Consider the following 20,193-nt stretch of genomic DNA (forward strand, 5'->3'; position numbering starts at 1 on the left):
GTGGTCATAAAAGCCTTGAAGAAATTTAGACAGCTATTGTCTCATAACAAAATCCATTTGTTGGTTCCTCATGCTAGTGTAAAGGATTTCTTGTTAAGAAAAGACATTAGTGAGAAAAGAACTAGTTAGATCACCAAGATAATGGAATATAATGTGGATATTTAGATCACCAAACTAATCATGGGAAAAGGGTTGTGTAAATAGATGATCTCATCTCATGAGATTAATGATGAGGTTGTCCTTGTATTGACATAAAAGTAGGAGGCAAGAAGTTGTAATACAAGTGGTTGGACAGATGATATGAGGACCTTCTTAGCTAGGAATGGGTATCCTCAAGGGTTGGACAAAGCTAAAAGGAGATAATATAAGCTACAATATATTCCTTGTGCTAAAATTAATGGCGTTCTATTTAGGAGAGACTTCAATGGAGCCCTACTAAGATGTATTGATGTTGATCAAGCACAAAGGGTAGTTAAGGAGCTTCATGATGATCCTAGTGGTGGTCACTTTTCAAAAAAATCCACAACGATAAAAATCATGAGAGCCAGTTACTACTAGCCATCCTTGTTCCATGACTATCATACACATGTAAGGAAGTATGGGAAGTGTGCCTTCTTCTTAGGTAAATAGAAGCTTGTGGATCTCCCACTTCACCCCATCTAGGTTGATCAACCTTTTGGTCAATGGGGATTGGATTTTATTGGTCCTATTAACCTACCTTCTAGCTCTAGTCATAAGTGGATTCTAATTTCCATGGATTGTTTTACAAGATGGAAAGAGGTAATAGCCTTAAAAGACTCTACAAAAGCTTCTCTTGTAGAATTCCTTAATGGAATGTTCTCAAGGTTTGGTGCCTGTTTACCTATCATTTTAGATAATGCTAAATCATTCATAGGATCTTAGATCTTTACATGGGAAATTGATCATGGTATTTACTTGAGCACATCTTCCAATTATCATCCTCAAGGTAATGGTCTAGTTGAATCATCCAATTAAAATTTGATAAAAATCATCAAGAGGACTATTGAAGACAACCAAAGGTGTTGGCACCAAAAATTGAAGACCACCCTATGGGCTAATAGAATAACACCCAAAAGAGCCATAGGGAATTCTCCCTTCATGTTGCTCTATGGAAGGGAAGCTAGGCTTCCTGTCTCACTAGATTTTATTACTCTTTAAGCTAGTTCATTAGCTGGAATTGATTGAAAATGGTGCTATGTCTATGAGAATGACAGATTTTATGGAGCTAGAGAAGAAAGGAAGTCAACCAATCTAGACCATAGAGGCACATTAGTAATACATGAAGAGGAGTTTTCATAAGAAGGCTAAGACTAAACATTTTATGGAAGGTGATCTTGTGCTTAAGTGGGATGTAGACAGAGAAAACTAAGGAGGCACTCAAAGTTTGATGCCTTATGGAGTGGCCCCTATGTTACAATCACTAGTTCTGAACAATCTAATGCTTTCCAGTTGGGTAGGCCTAATCGCGAACTCTTTCCTATTCTAGTCAATGGAATACATCATAAGCTATGTTTTTGATGGAGTTTAATATTTTATTTATATAGTTAGAGTATTTTTTCTTTCTTGTTCTTTCCTATTTACCAAGAAGTGCATGGGCACACATTTTTTTTTGAGGGTGTTTTTAGTTTTGCAAGCTATCGAGGAAGAGGGCATGTTATGGCCCAAAATATAGTAGAGGTGGTAAATGGATGAGCTTCATAGTTTTAGAGACTCCATAGTCCAATGGATTTTTTGATTGTCACTAGTCATATGCTAAGAAGACTTACATCCCCTCTAATTCACCAAAAATGTTAACTAAAATACCCTCCCACTAGAAAATCAAATTTAAATGATAATTCACCCAGTAGTTACCTAGGGTTTCTTATGAAATGATTTAGCATTGGCCATATTCTTATTTCATATCACACCTTAAAATAGTTTTGATTCACCAAGGTCAAGATGGCAAAGGTGTGATTTTCTTTGTATTCTCATGATCACATGATTGCATTGACATACTATGGTTTAAGCTGCGACAATGTGGAAAAAGCAGATTAAAGGATAGCCAAGTTTTGACTTGTGATCGAATAGTTTCTTTGTTTCATTTGATCATAGGGGAATTTTAGTAACATCAACTTAGGGTGGTAACGATGAAAATTTGGTTAGATTTTAGCTTTTTCAGGGTTGCAATGGTTAGTAAGGAATGCTAAAGGGAAGTTATGAAGTAATGATGAACTATTGGATTGTAGTTTCACAAGTAGCAACCATTACCCAAGGAGGATAGTGGTGAGGCTAAAATAATAAATGGTTAATGCAAGGTGTAAGGATTGGACTGGTGATAGAGAGGCACAATAATAAGAAGTGTTTGGTCTATATAGTAAGACTTGATGATTAAATCTTAGTCAATCAAGAATCGTGATCAAGTTGGAGGTTGGTGGCTATGAAAATAGTTATTTGAATGGTAAATCTAATCTTTCAACCTCCTACAAGTACCCTCATCAATCCCTAGGCTCAATAAATAAAAAGGGGGTACTCCACCATCATTAATCAATCTATTCATTTAGTTAAAGATTAAGTAACCATCACTCCTGACCTCTCAAACATTCATTTCATGGAGAAGTGATCCTCTCATGTATGGATTTACTCAATAATTAGATCTTACCAATTTTGTAGTGAATATTCTCTGAAGATTTGATTGTAGTGGTTGATTTACCTTGTGAGAGAAGTCATCCAAGACATACTAGCACTATAAAGGTACACATTGTACTCTTTCTATGGGTTGGATCTTCCCTATTTTTCTCTAGTGTTGCCTTGGAATACTACTGTAAATTCCCTCTTTGCCTTTGAATTATATGACTATCTGCCTTATCCCTTTCAACTGTCATCATAATGTGCAAGCCTGCCTACCCTTCTCAATGTATTATCGATATCTATAGTCTACATTTTTTATATCTCTTTGGCCCGTAAATGATAAGAAATGAAGCATTTTTCCTTAAGTCACTCATGTGATTGTATGATCTTTATGCAATTTATAGATTAAAGCAAATCTGAATTTGTATATATTTAAGATGCCATAATGATAATATTGTTCATGTATGAGCAAGGGCTGGTTTGAACACCCTAATTTGGTGCATCACCTCATTAGAATAGATTAGGTAGTTGTTTCCATGTATTACTTCTTCCTTTTCTCTTCAAGAATAGATTAAGTGTATCCTAATAGTAGAGGAAGTCAACCTTCTCTAGAGACTCAACCTCATCATTCAAGTCCCACATCTTTAAGGTTGTTTCCATGTTTCAAAAGGCTATCCTTACATAAAACTTTGGACAAGGGAGCAATATTTTTTGAAAACACATACTGTACTCAACAACTCCTAATTGGGTTGGAATCTCCTAACAGGAATTCAAAGTCTCCTTATAGGGACTCTATATATTGAATTTTATTATTGACTCCTAATAGGGTCTATCCTCTAAAAAAGAATATATATATCAGTATATCTTTGTGGGCATCATTCCCACTAGGGTTTTCCTTTGGCTAGAATTTCCCTAGTTAACAAGATATGGTATTATGAGTTCTCCATGTGTATGGTTACTTTTACTATTTAATATTGTTTGTTTATTTTTTTTATCCATTGTTCAAAGTAATTAATAATATCTAGTTGGTGACAAAAGCAGGTAGAAAACTAATTCACCTCCCTCTTAATATTCACTATTTCTAATGATTGGTATTAGAGAACAATTACTCATAAGAGGATTAATAGCTTGAATAAGATCCCTATGGATATGGAATTGTTGATGAAGAACCTTGAAGAGGCACTTGAACAAATTGATCTCCTTACTGAAGAAATAGATAAGCTGAAGGATAGATATGAAGACTCCAAAGTATGCATTGGACAACTAAAGGAAAAATTTGAAAATGTCAAATCAAAGACTGAATCTATTGGATCAAAAATAGCAGTGATGAATATTCAAAGCAAAAAATAGAGTACAAGATCTTAAATCATGAGTTGAAGATTATTAATTTGAAGCTAAGTTTGAAGAGTGATCCTAACAAAGTTGAATCAAAATTAAAGACTCAAAATTTAGATCTTAGGGCCAATCTAGCAAACTTGACATCTGAGCTTGAAGCATTAAGAGAAGATCATGGAGAACTTCAAAAGTACAATACTATTGTGAAAGGTCAACTAACTCAAACTAAGGTACAACTTATAAAGCTTTATTCTAGTAGAGAAAAACTTGATGAATCTATGTACAATACAAAGACCTACCTATGATAAGATTGGTCTTGGTTACCTATTTTAATATGTCCATAAAAACCTAAAAGTGGATCAAATTTAGAAAAAAATATAATTTGATGATAAGATTGAATCTAGTCAATCTTTTGATAAATCTAGAGAAGTTGGACTACAAAAAGAAACTAAGAAATTGGACAAACCTAAGCAAGTAGAATCTCCTAAGGAAACTAGGTATGAATTTAGAGGTAAGTGTTTTTCATGTAATGAAATAGGTCATATAAAAAGAAATTGTACAAATAAGTCATTTAATCATGTTACAAATTTTTATTGTCATAATTGTCATGGTATGGGTCATAAAGAAATTCATTGTTAAATGCCTAAATATGATAATGATAAAAGGAATGGTAGAATGCCTAGAAATACTAACCATGTAGATAGAAGAAGATCTAATGAGAGGACATTAAGAGAAAGAAGACCTTTTCATGAATGAAAGTATATTTTGTGTTATAAGTGTAACAACTTTGGACACATGTCCTAGAATTTTCAAGCACTTATTGATCAATAGAATCCCAAAAGAAAATCCCTAGTATGTTAGTTATGCAACAACTTCATACATACAAAAAAGTACTACATAATCGATAGAAGTGATAATGGAAGAAAATTTAGAAATGATATAAGGAATCATGAAACAAACTTCTTGAATAGAATCAACCATGGAAGAAAATTTGGAAATGAAATAAGGAATCATGAAAGAAAGTCTAAAACAAATTAAGATAATGAAGATTGAACAAATGTAGTTAGTGAACTTTGAGAAGAACTTGATGATGCATTTGTAAAAGTATTAAATATTTCTAAAGAAAAGTTAGATGATGCAGAAATAAAATGATTAAAGTCGAGAATTGAGTTTGATTCAACTAAGTTGAATCAAGCTTGCACTAGGACTCAAAACTCTAGGTATTCTAGATTGTGGCTAAGCTCATGTGTAATGTGGATCTTTTAGTAACAAATTATGAAGGAAATAAGAGTTATTGTTGTTATCAAAGAAGGTTGAGTCTATAATAGTAGACGGAATCTATGTTTTTATAGTGAATTTCATGAGGCAAAGTTTTGTGAAGCATTATTATGATGGATGGATGCTATAGTTATCCTATAATAGTAGTTAAAGATCAGATAGATGATCTCAAGTGGATATTTGATATTGGAATATAATTAAAAATATTTTCAAGTTAGCAAAGTATGCAATCAATCTAAGTTCAATATTGGATAAAAGGAGTACAAAACATAATTATTTCCGCATTGAAAACCATCTCATAATATTAGAGCATGCATAAGTGATTTGTAAAGATGATTTTGAGAAAAATCCTACTCCAAAAAAAGGTATTTTTATCATTTCTTGTGTAGAATTTATTGGATAAATTTCTTTTTGGTGTAATTCTAGATATGTCAATAGTTCATAATGTATATAATGTTGATAGACACAAAGTGAAAGTTGTTCCTATGAAAACATTAGAGGAAAACCCTAATTTGGCATTATCTATTACTCTGAACAATGTAGTATATTTGGAAGATGTAGGAAGTTACTTGCCTAACAAATTTGAGGCTATTGGAAGTGAATTCATGAACAAGAACATGGAAATTGTTTTAAATCATGATATGACTATAAAGTCCAGATATGAGGATCTAAAGGATTTAGACTTAGTTAGATATTACTTTTACCATAAACTTGATACCAAATAGTGGAATCAAATTATATTAAGAACAATTCACAATAGAAAGATTTGGATGGGAGAAGGTGTAGTTAATATTTTTGCTGACCTTATACATAAGGTTATTAGTCTTAGTAAGCAAGGAAGTGTACCTATTGGAGAGAAACTAGTTAGGAATGTTAGAATAATTAATTAATTAATTATTATTTATTTATTCTATTACTTAAACTTACTTAGGTTAATGCATTTATTTAATATTTAGTATTTAATTCATGTAGTGATGAGTTGTTGACAACACGGGAGTTTGTTCCCTTCTAACATGTTTCACCTTTTTGTGGAAGTCTACTTGGTTGTGAACCTTATCTTCTACCACCTTCCAACTTGTTCTACAAGCTTCCATGAGGCCTTTATATTAGGTCTCTCTCTCTCTCTCTCTCTCATTGTATCTCACATTCCACTTTCATTTTATTTTTGTATTATTTATCTCTCATGTCCGTTTAGGGTTTTATCCAAGCTCCACCTCTTCCTTCTTGGTTTCCCTTCAATAGGTTATTTTGCATGTAGGTGATCTTGATTAGCTACAGAGTTGGATTTCATCAACTCCTACAAAGAAGAAGGTGGAACTTAACACCAAAGCAATTTACAATGGTAAGGCAATGGTGATCAAACACCATCAGACAAAATGATGTGAGATTTTTTAGCATAATCATTGCATATTCTATTTGTGCAAGTTCCAAAGGTGATGAGTTGTTAGTAGGTTTCATTTATGTAGCTTATAAGATTTGTTTTGAGAAATAACAAGTGAATTTGAGTGACATTATGAGAGTGCAACTCCTTGAGAATTTGGAAAGGATTAAGAGGACTAAGAATGGTGTATTTAGATTTCAATCTTTGATTAATCACATTTTCTTTCATGTACTTAAGAGATTTCCATTTCTATCATTTATTGATATTATGAGCAGTGAATGATGCACCATGGATAAGATAGCATATTTGTGTAGAAGGCATCTTAGATAATGAAAGTCTAATTATGAAGACATTTTAGAATAAGATGAAATAGAGATTCACAATTTCCCCTACAATTGTTGACAAATTTAGGAATGATATATATGTTTTATGGTAGATATAGATCTAACCTATATTTAAGTAGTGGAACGAAGGGAAACATTTCTTGAGCCCTTAGGTTATGAGTTGAATGATGATGCCACTATTGGATACATTGATTTAATGTTGAAATCCAAAAATAGATCAAGCTTCATAAAAATTTGGAACTTATGAGGAGGTAATTAAGTCGTCCTACTAGGCATCATTAGAGAAATCATCTCATAAGTAATTTTAGACTATGGTGAAGAAATAACTAAGTATGGTTGATATGATAGAAACTAAGTCATAGGCAGTAAGATAAATGATCTTTAGACTGAAACACATTAGCGAACAAGGTGTTGTGACACCTCTATTAGTTGGTGAAGAATCTAGTGGATCTATTGTAGAAACTCCTATAGAAAAAAACATTCCATATGTTGTTGTATCAATAGAACAACCTAGTGAACCTAAGAGGAAGTCTAAGAGGTTAGTAGAAGTTGAGACTCACAAGGAAAAGAGACTCAAGTAACAAGCCACTAGACCTAGAAAAAGGAAGAAGGAATTGTTGACAATTGAAGATTCTAATGAAGATGAAATAGAAGAAGAAGAAATCAAACAAATAGAAAAGGTTACCATTCCAAGCAGCCAATAGGTAAGACAAGGCAACCATGGAAACCAAAGATATAGAAAATAAATACAACCATTGTCAATGAAGAAAAATTTGTGCAAATGAACAAGTTCTACAATTTATACGATGATATTGATAAGGAACAAATAGATATATCTACCGTGAGATATATGATTCTTAATAACTTCAAACTTGAGAATATTAAAAGCATCATAAATCAAAAAGTATATGATAGACTTATAGTTAAAAAGACACCAATTCATGAAAAAGATATGGAACTTTAGAAGTAAATGCTAAGAACTATGTGCAAGATGGATGATGAAGATGAAATCAAGAAATTGATGAAGAAACTAGCACCTTACTTGTGAAGTAAGATGAGTCCATTTTTGTTCATGGGAGGAGAAAAGAATGTTATAAGAAGTGAAACTACAACAACCATCAATCAAATGATGAGTGAGTCAATAGGCATAAACTACCACTGTAGAGAAAACTTTGGAAGTATTTGTAAGTGGTTATTCTATGTAGATTGATCAGACAAATGTTAATGTTAACATTTATGAAAACCCTTTCAATCAACTAGAATCTTGCCCAAAAGATATATAGGATCAATTGAGACTAAATGAACAAGAGAAAAGACAACTAGAATAAGAAAATTAAAAAGTTGAAGAAGCCAAGTTGAAATTGCTTGAGGAGGAGAAGAAACAAAAATAAAAATAAAATAGGAGAGAAAATGAAAAAAACAAGAAAGAAGTAGAAAAGAAAGGAAAATAAAGAGAAGGAAAATAATAAAAAGAGAGGAAATCATATAAAACAACATAAAGGAAATAAGAGGAAGATGTGGTAAAAGCATCTAGCTCATCCATTGCTATATCTATAGTGTCTACCTAGGTAGTTTACATCTGTTTTATCATTGCCAAACTCTTTTAGGATACTTTTATGTTTGACTATTAGTAGTATTGTTTAGAGATTATCAGATATTATTTATGATTCAGTTGATATATGATGAGATTACTTGGTACTCTATACTTCATGTATGCATGATGATTATTATATTGTTTTCAAATATTGATGATGTTTAGTTAGATGGATTATCATATGTGATCTCTCATGGATACTTACCCCTACTACATGTGTATAGTGTGTGTGTGTGTGTGTGTGTGTGTATGTTTTATTTATGTATGGCATTTCTAATGTGGTTAAAGAAGAGAGTCGTAGTCACCTGCTAGTCAGGATCTACACAATGCACCACTTCCTGCCATTGCCTATTTAGCTTAGAATATTGTGTTTGTACATGCATGAATTTTATGCAGGTTGCAGATACCGAGTATCAACTTTCCTAAATTGCCAGTATGAGCATGCCCTATTGCATTATCTCAATGGTAAGAGAGGGGAGATAAATTCTTAAGTCCAAATCTTAAACCTTTAAGCCACTTGTCCTAGAAAATTTAGTACAAGTATCTGAGTTGACTACCCTTTGATTTTGTATGTGTTTTGCTATGATGGGTTTTTGTATTTTATTTTATGAGTCTTTGGTGAAATTCTCTATTAATTATGTCTAATTAAAAGATTCCATTAATGATTTAATTTAATGAGAAATTATTGTGATATTTTAATATTTAATTTAATTTAATTAATTGGAAAATTAATTAAATAAAAAGAATTGAATATGAAGATGAAAGTTATAAGAATAAATTTACAACATGATTAAATTTATTTAATTTATTAGCAATATATTTAGAGTTTATTTTTAAATAAATGCTAAATAATATTATTGTTTACGTTAATAAATATTTTATCAATTAAATGTTCAAAAATAATTTAACAAGTGGGAAAAGAAATTAATTTATTAAAAGTTTCATGATTTGCGTGATGTGTGCATGAGATTAAATTTAATAAATTAATTAAAAGAGAAGTCAAGTAAAAATTAAATAAAGTAATTTGAATAAATCATTAAACATGCATGGGAAAGAAAAAAGAAAAGATAAAGAAAAGTTAATTTAGAATTGAAGTTTGGTGAGTAAGGTTGTCTCTCGGGTGAACGCACAATTAGTGACCCAATTTTAGGAGAGAACTTTATATCACAATTTGGAGTTTCATTTTCGAGGGACTATGAATTTTGGAAGAGGAAGGAATTTTCAGAAAGGAGAAGGTTTTGAGAGGAGGAACTTCTCTACAATTTTTTTGGGCATAGCAATTAGCATCAATTTCCAAGTAGATGCTTATGATTATTTGCTAAAATTCATTACACTCCTCCTTTCCTATCTTCATCATGTCTCTTGAATGTTTTTCTAAAGAATTCTTGTGTCAAATGTTTTAGTATTATGTGTTTCCCACATAAATATTAAATCTTTTGTGTACAAGAAAATCAAAAGATCTATACAACCCTCTTTCAATAGATTTTAAGAAAGGAAATTAATCCAGGAAGGGTTTGAATTTAAAGTTGTAAAATTTTCTTTATAAAAAATATATATATATATAGGGTTCATTATATGTTTCCCATCAGATTAATGTTGAATTTGTAATTTAAAAAAATAGGTTTTAAATAAATTTGTTTTATTTAATTTTGTAATAACAAAATTTTATAAAATAAATTAATTTTGAAAAAAAAGAATTTTAACTCGAAAATGTTATATAACAAATAAATCTTCTTTTTAAAAATTATAAATTAATTTGGGAGGGGTGGGAATAATCCCGTACCCCCTTGCCTTTACATGTGGTCGAGTACTGTTGTTGCAAGTATTGTGATGCTAGCGATAATTTGTACCATTGCCACCACAGGCCTTGTGACAATAGGGTACTGCGTACACAAGCTCGGCGGGCCTTAAAATAAATGCCTTTGTTTTTTTTTTAAAAATATTTTTTCAAATTTTTTATTAAATTAATTTTTTATATTAATAACATTTTAATATATAGTTAAATTTAATTCATTTTTAATTAATGAATTTATTATTATAATTTTCATTATTAATAAAGGATGTTAATGTAATTAATTAATTTATATGGTTATTAATTAATTTGATTAAATAGAATTTAATTAAGATAAATTAACAAAAAAGGAATATTTAATAAATTTTAAATTATTTTATTTTATTTTATAATGATAATGACTTTTCTAAAATTAAAACTCTTTTATTGAAAGATCATTAGTTATTATTTTGGTAATATAAATAAATAAATGATTATCCTTAGAATATTTTAGGTAATTGGCTTAAAATATAATGGGGTAATCCTATATTTTAATTGATTAAATGAATGAGTTAAACTATAAGGTAAATGAAGAATATTTTTACTTAAAACATACACTGAAATGAATGCTGAAACTTTATATTTAACACAACCTTATGTTTTCAAAAAAAAATCAAAACATGAAGCTTACACCTTGTTTTCTATGTGATGTCTATGTTTCGAGTTTGGGGTTGACTAGATTGTTGACCAGTTTTAGGATGTCTAATAGAGGCTTGGGAGTTCTATGGGTGTGAAAGTATGTTGACTCAATCTTTATTTTTACTGAACCATGGTAATGTGTTGATATGCTCTATGATGAGTGTGATTATATTTTTTGTTTACTAGTTTTCATTGTTACTATGGGATAGAAAGATAAGTGTTATGATATATTTGACTTAACCATTTTGAGCCTTCGATCAGTACTATTGTGATACATTCCTATTGCTCATTGAGAACTGATGGGTATTGTGATTATCTATTATGCTTTCTAGTCACTTGTATAGGATTGAGGTATTTTACTATGATTCTTTAATTTGAGATTTCATGAGCTTAGGGTAGGTTATCTATATGTAATATTGGGAAGTGGCTTGCAATGGGGGTTGAGGCCCTATGTGGCTGCCAGGGTAACCCATTGTAAGTTGTTTAATAAGTGAAAACACTACACTAAATGAGAGCAAAATGAACATAATAACAGTCTTTGTATGTTCTCACCAATGCCTTGAGTGTTAGTACAGTCTAGGATGGGAGTAGAGAGAATGCTTGGTTGCAACTTTGCATCCGTACCATGCCTTCTCAATACAAGAGGATACTAGTGGCTAAATAGGGATCACTAGAGGGTTGGGGTCTTGAGAGATTGCTAGGGTAACTCTAGCATAATTCATGCGATGACACTTGCCCGCTTACATAGTAGGTTTCCTACGTGTCTTGTGTGCCTCTAGGTATAGATGACGACTTATCTTGGAACTCTGGAGTTAGAATATTTTTATGATTTCCTAGACTTAGAGAGTACTTCTGATATTTGGTTTGATATCCTATTTGGGACTTGAGACTATCTCTTCAGTGTGGTGGGAGTGGGACATTTAGGTTCTATGCGGTTGGGTGGTATTGCTCTTTTACTCTTACCATTGAGATTGACCCATAATCACCATAGCTGGATGGTTATATTTTGTGATGGATATTTATATCTTTTACGATGGATAGATATATCATGTATGGTGGATGGTTTCATTTATTTTATTGTACTTGTGTCATGAATTTTAGGAGGATGATGTATTTTTAGTTCTACATATGTATATTCTTTTAGCCTTTCATACCCTGTGACATGTACAGTGGATGATTGAGCATTCCAAATTTTATTTGCCAAGTGGCATTCAGAAGAAATGCATATTATTTAAATGGACATTAGACTTTTAATTATTCTTTTAGATGGATGAGGCATTTTTTAGACTTAGTATTAATTAAATTTAAATGTGATTCAATGTCATGGGATCCTTAAGGAATAACCAATTGTGTATGCTTATAATTGATTGTATGTTTTTGCTTCCACTACTTTATGTTTGATGTGTATGTTATTCTTCTTGTTCAAAAAAACAAATGTTGGCAAACTTAGTAAGACTTTAAGTTATTTCTTTTGGATCCCTTGGTGGGAAATTAATCTGGTATCAACGATGAAGCACGACATTACTGATTTTGTAGCTAGGTGTCTTGAGTGTTTGATAGTCAAAGTAGACCACCAACATCCAATAGGGCTTTTAAATAAAAATCTCATTCCTTCATATAAGTGGGACTTCATAGTAGGATTACCAATGACTTCTCATCGTCATGATACTATCATGATCGTTGTTGATGGATTAACTAAGGTGACACATTTTTCACCAATAGGGTCTTCCTACATTGTAGCTTTGGTAGCTAATTTCTTCATGTGTGACATTGTGAGACTACATGTATTCCTTGAAATATCATTTTGGATAGGGATCCTATCTTCACTTCCGCATTTTGGACATTGTTGTAGCATGATCTTAGAGTGCAGTTGAATTTTAGTTCAGCATATTACCTAGAGAGAAATGGGAGAATAGAGAGAGTGAATCAAGATATGTTGAGGATGTATGTGATGGATAGGCAGACTCATTGGGAGGACAATCTCTACCTAGTGGAGTTTACTTACAGCAATGGATATCAAAATTCTATTGGCATGGCACCTTTTTAGGCTTTATATGGTCATCCTTGTCATACACCTTTAAGTTGGGATAGCCTTGAGGATCACATCCTATTGGGTCCTAAGATACTTTGAGATATGGAGCAACATGTAGCACTTCTCTAAGAGCACTCGACTATGACATGAGATAGGCAGAAAAAGTATGTCAATGCACATAGGATGGATAAGCAGTTTGCTATGGGAGAGAAGGTTTTCTTAAGAGTGTATCCATGGAAGAGTCCAATTAATTATGGAAAGGGTTTGAAGCTAGCACCTCACTTTGTGGGACTATTCGAGATACTTGAGAGGATTTGTCCAATTGCCTACTATCTTGTTTTACCACCCAGCCTAGCTTGCATTCATGATGTTTTCCATGTTTCATTACTTAGGTAGTATATAACTAATGTGGCACATGTTCTTGATTGGAATGGATTGCAGGTAGAGGATAGGCAGTTGGCTTTGGAGCCGGTTCGCATTCTGGAGCAGCGAGAGTTGACCCTCAAGGGTCAAACCATAGAGCAAGTAAGGGTCCAATGGGACCCTACTGATGATTCATCAGCTACACGGGAGGATGCATCTAGATTACGAGATTTATATCCCTACTTGTTTGTAGTCATCTAGGAGTAAGCCTAAGTCTCAAGGTGGATGTAGTGCCTACCCCTAGTTTACATTATCATTGCCCAACTCTTTTAGGCTAGTTTTATGTTTGATGATTAGTAGCATTGTTTAGAGATTATCAAATATTATTTTAGATTCAGTTGATTTATGATGAGATTACTTGGTAGTCTATACTTCATGTATGCATGATGATTATTATAGTGTTTTCAGTTATTGATGATGTTTAGTTAGATGGATTATCATATGTATTCTCTTCTGGATACTTAACCCATACTACATGTGTATGGTGCACGTGTATGTTTTCTTTATGTATGGCATTTCTGATGTGGTTAAGGAAGGGAGTTGTAGTCACTTGCTAGTTAGGATCTACACAATGCACCACTTCCTATCATTGCCTGTTTAGCTTAGAATATTGTGTTTGTACATGTGTGGATTTTATGTAGGTTGTAGATACTGGGTATCGACTTTCCTAAATTTCTAGGATGAGTGTACCCTATCACATTATCTCAATGGTAAGAGAGGGGAGATAAATTCTTATGTCCAAATCCTAAACCTTTAAACCATTTGTCTTAGAAAATTAGGACAAGTATTTGAGTTGACAACCCTCTGAATGCATCGAATGATGTTAATTCATGATTATAACACTTTAGTTTGATTTTGTATGTGTTTTTCTCTGATGGATTTTCATATTTTGTTTTATTAGTCTTTGGTGTAATTCACTATTAATTAAGTCTAATTAAAATATTAAATTAATGTTTTAATTTAATGAGAAATTATTTTAATATTTTAACATTTAATTTTATTTAATTAATTAGGAAATTGATTAAATAAAAAAATTGAATTTGAAGATGAAAGTTATAAGAGTAAATTTAGAATGTGATTACATTTATTTAATTTATTAGTAATATATTTAGAGTTTATTTTTAAATAAATGCTAAATAATATTATTGTTTAAGTTAATAAATATTTTATCAATTAAACATTCAAAAATAATTTTAAAAATGGGAAAAGAAATTAATTTATTAAAAGTTTCATGATTTGCATGATACGTGCATGAGATTAAATTTAATAAATTAATTAAAAGAAAAATCAAGTAAAAATTAAATAAAGTAATTTTAATAATTCAATAAATGTACACGGGAAAGAAAAAAATAAAAGTTAAAGAAAAGTTAATTTAGAGTTGAAGTTTGGTCAGCAAGGAGTTCTCTCAGGTGAGGGCACAATTAGTGCCCCGATTTTAGGAGAGAACTTCCTGTCACAATTTAGGGGTTCATTTTAGAGAGACCATGAATTTTGAAAGAGGAAGGAATTTTTAGAAAGGAGAAGGTTTTGAGAGGAGGAACTTCTCTACAATTTTCTTGGGCATAGCGATTAGCATCAGTGTTTAGGTAGATGCTTGTGATTATTTGCTAAAATTTATTACACTCTTTATTTTCTATCTTCATCATGTCTGTTGAATGTTTTTCTAAAGAATTCTTGTGACGAATGTTTTAGTATTATGTATTTCCAATATGAATATTAAATCTTCTGTGTACGGGAAAATCAAAAGATCTACACAATCCTCTTTCAATAGATTTTAAGAAAAGAAATTAATCTAGGAAAGGTTTGAATTTAAAGTGTAAAGCTTCTTTATATATATATATATATATATATAGAAACATATATAAATATAATGTATATGTATATGTGTATATATATATACATATATATATGTGTATATATATACATATATACATATATATATACACACACATATATATAAGTATACATATATGTATGTGTGTATATATGTATGTATGTAGATATATGTATGTCTTGTTGAAAAATGAAGATGGTGTAACTGAGAGGGGAGGGGTGAATCAGTTACCACAAAAATATTTTCAAAAGTCCCAAAGATGCCTTAAACTTAGTTGCTGCTGCTACAAAAATCACTGCTTAAAACTTGATAGGTGTTTAGTTAATTTATGAAGCATTTACTGAAATAAGCAACTATGCAAAAGAAAGTAATCATTAACACAGTAGACACTAGATTTACGTGGAAACCCAATATGGGAAAAACTACCAGCAACTAGTCACCAATTTTCACTCTTCTGAAGTGAGCCCTGTTAGGAGCCAACCCTGTTAAAGGTTACAAAACACATTGTTAGGTGTGACCCTGTTAGAGGATTTAATCACCCTATTAGGAGTGGCCTTGTAAGAGGTCTTTTTGAACAATTCAACTGAATTGCCACCCTGTTAAAGGATTTATGAAATGGCTGTTAAACCAACTCTGTTAGGAGATTTTGGAATCACTGTTACAATGGTTAGAAAGCAATAATGAATGATCTGAAAATACATGCAACTTATCTTGCTGAATACAGATCTCAGTTTAGCTCTACGAGATCCTTACTGATCAAATATATCTCTGCAGCTCCAAGATTTCCCTCTGCTCAATTCTGCTTAGGCAAACGCAAGTCTCTTCCTTGCACTTCCTTGCACTTTTCATATATTCATTCTCTCCTCTCCTTTTTTTCATCTTGAACACCTCTTTATATATTATTCATAATACCAGGTCGGCCCAACCAACTTGTTAAAACAATTCCAAAGTCGGCTTGCCCAACCAACTTGACTAAACATATTCTAAAGTCGGCTTGAACTAAAAAAAACTTTCACTGGCCGACGCTGCTCGGTTAATACAGAACAAAAACTTCCTTCCTGTGTTAACCGGCAGAACTCGGTAAGAACTACAATTATCGAGAAATTCGGTAATCCTACCACTTCCTTTGGAAACCGACTGGACTCGGTAAAAGCTGTCTTCGACTACCGAGTAAGCTCGATGAAAACTCAGCTTTCCTTAGCTTACCGTGCGAACTCGGTTAACACTTAACCGTTCATTACAAAATCCTTTGATACCCGAGTGATCTCGGTAAGAACTAAACTTTCTTTAGCTTACCGAGTTAACTCGGTTAACACTAACTCACCGTGTGACATACCAGAATGCTCGGTATACACTGCAAAAGGATTTTACTGACCAACTGAGCTCGGTAGACTCTGTAAACTGTTTTCCTGGTTGATAGAACTTGGTAGACTCTGTCTGATAACTGATATGACATTTGTGTAACATCAAAGACAATACACAATTACTTAATTGTATCCAACAATCTCCCTCTTTGGCATTGATGGCAACACAACATGTCATAGCAGAAATGAAATTTGAAAGCAAGTCTACTGTAACACAACACAATTAAAAATTCTCCCTCTTACAGTAATCTCCCTCTATGAAGAAATTACTTAATCAAATTTCAGATTTCGGAAAAGATATGACAGTAAAACTCTCCCTCTTTGACAACACATGCCAAAGACCATCTAATTTCAAATGAATTTCATTGTACCTTTAGTACTGATTCATATGCAATATTTCCTTGATTTGCTGCATCAACTGATGATTGTTCAATTTTGTAAGAGCTGATGCATCACTAAAACTTATTTTAGTGAACTTCAGATAGGGGAATAACCCCTAACTTACCTCTGAGATACAAAAATGCATCCTTAGGTAAAGGCTTTGTGAATATGTCAGCAATCTGTTCCTTTGTATGTACATATTCCAATCCGATTTCCTTGTCCTGCACCAATTCTCTGACAAAGTGATACTTGATTGCAATGTGCTTAGTCTTAGAATGCATTACTGGATTTTTAGATATACTGATTGCACTTGTGTTATCACAAAACATGACGACTGGTTCCTTGATTTCCATCTTCATGCTTTGTAGCAATTGCTTGAACCAAACAATATTAGAATAGTTTACTGCTGCAGCAACATACTCTGCCTCTGCTGTTGATTGAGCTGTACAGTTTTGCTTTTTGCTTATCCAAGAAACCAACCTCTTTCCAAGAAAGAATGCACCTCCACTTGTGCTTTTTCTGTCGTCAAGGTTTCCTGCCCAATCAGCATCAGTAAACACTTTTAAGTCTAGGTTTCCTCCAAGTTTATACCATAATCCATAATCTTCAGTTCCTTTCAGATATCTCATTATTCTCTTGATTGCCATCATGTGATTTTCTCTTGGTTTGGCTAAAAATCTTGCCACAATTCCAACTGCAAGAGCAATATCTGGCCTAGTATGAACTACATATTGCAACTTTTCAATTATAGATCTGTACAATGTCTGATCTATTTCCTTTGAATCATCTTCTTTGGTAAGTTTTAGTCCAGTACACATGGGAGTTCCAACTGGTTTACAGTCTTCCATACCAAACTTTTTCAATATCTCTTTGATATATTTTGCTTGAGTGATGTAGATGCCATTCTTGTTCTGCTGAATTTGAAGTCCCACAAAGAATTTGATTTCACTGAACATTGACATTTCAAATTCCTTGCTCATTTGTTCTGAAAATTCTTTGCAAAGATCATCATTCCCTGTAAAAATAGTATCATCTACAAATATTTCTGCCAGGACAATCTTATTTTCTGATCCTTCCTTGATATACAAACTACTGTTATCATTATTTCTTTGAAATCCAATTTGAATAAGATAGCTATGCAATCTTTCATACCATGCTCTAGGGGCTTGTTTCAGACCATACAATGCCTTGTGCAATTTGCAAACCATGTTCTTTTTATCTGGATCAATAAAACCTTCAGGTTGTTCAATGTAGACCTCTTCATCCAGTATACCATTTAGAAATGTTGACTTGACATCCATCTGATAAACTTTAAATCCTTTGTAGGCAGCATATGCTAGTAAGGTTCTAACACCTTCCAATCTAGCAACGGGAGCAAAATTTTCTCCATAATCTATGCCTTCTTCTTGAGAATATCCTTTGCACACTAATCTAGCTTTGTTTCTTGATACTTTACCATTTTCATCCAACTTATTTCTGAAAACCCACTTTGTACCGATTACATTTTTGTCTTTAGGCCTGGGTATAAGAGTCCATGTTTTGTTTTTCTCTATCTGCTCTATTTCTTCATTCATTGCTTCAATCCAATTATCATTTTCTAATGCATCTTTGACAGTTCTAGGTTCAAAATCAGCAAGTAAACAAGTACCCTTCAACTTACTTCTTGTGATGGTTCCATTAGATTTATTTCCAATGATCTGATCTGTTGAATGATGTCTCCTGACATATTTGGCTAGAATAGGTTCTTTTTCTTTTGGATAATTTTTGTCGTTATCTTCTTGCATTTCTCCTCTTTGCTCGGTTTGGTCTGGCTCGGTATCAACTGGCATGGTATGTACCTACTCGGTTACCTCAGACTCGATAATCTCTAACTCAGTATTTTCTGACTCGGTAGACGTTGGCTCAGTAGATGTTGGCTCGGTAGATGTTTCCTGCAACTCGGTTAGTGATGACTCGGTAGAAGAAGATTTCTGATTCTTAGATGTAGTTGATATTATATCCAAATCACTGAAGATGAATCTTTTGTAATCTTCTGGTTCTTTTCTGCTTTCTTCTTCAGTCTTTTCTGCAAATTCATCAACTTTCACATGTATACTTTCTATGACTTTGTGAGTAGATAAGTTTAAGCATCTATATGCTTTACTCTTACATGAGTATCCAAGAAATATACCTTAATCACCTTTTACATCAAATTTTCTTTTTCTAGATTCTTTCAAGATATAACATTTGCTTCCAAATACTTTCAGATAACTTACATTGGGTTTATAGCCATACCATATTTCGTAAGGAGTTTTGAATGAGTCCTTTTTTAACTGTACTCGGTTTAAAGTATGAACTGCTGTACTGATAGCCTCCTTCCAGTATTTGATAGCAACATTCTTTTCTATCATCAAGGTTCTTGCACAATCCATGATGGATCTATTCCTTCTTTCAGCTATGCCATTTTGTTCAGGTGTACTTGGTGCTGAAACCTGTCTTTTGATTCCTCTTTCAATATAAAAGTTATTAAATTCATGTGAAATAAATTCACCACCTCTATCTGACCTTAGGCATTTCAATCTTTTCCCTGTTTCTTTTTCTACTCTTGCCAAATACCATTTGAACTTTTCAAATGCTTCTGATTTGTTCCTTAGGTACATGATGGTTATCATTCTTGAATAATCATCAACAAAAAGAATGAAATATTTTTCACCAGTATAGCTTTCAGTTTCAATAGGTCCACATAAGTCAGTATGCACAATTTCTAATAAATCTTCAGACTGATAATTTTTGCTTTTGAAACTAGACTTACCCATCATTCCAATTTGACAATTCTTGCATAAACCGACCTCTGGTTTCTTTAAATCAGGAATGCCTCTCACTTTCTTGAATTTGCTTATTTTTACTAGATTGTCAAAATTCACATGACATAATCTTTTATGCCATAACCAACTCTCTTCTATTTGAACAATAAAACATGAATGTTCATCAAGTTCAAGATAGAACAAGTTACCTTTAGTTTGAATACCAGATCCAATCAGCTTTCCTTTACCGTTCAGCAGTCTTGCTTTGCCTTGGATGAATTCTACTTTGAGTCCATTGTTGAGTAACTGTGCCACACTCAATAAATTGTGCTTTAGTCCTTCTACC

Source organism: Cupressus sempervirens, chromosome 6 (genome assembly GCF_028749045.1).
Source record: "Cupressus sempervirens isolate cs-2001-9-10 chromosome 6, ASM2874904v1, whole genome shotgun sequence".
Taxonomy (NCBI): domain Eukaryota; kingdom Viridiplantae; phylum Streptophyta; class Pinopsida; order Cupressales; family Cupressaceae; genus Cupressus; species Cupressus sempervirens.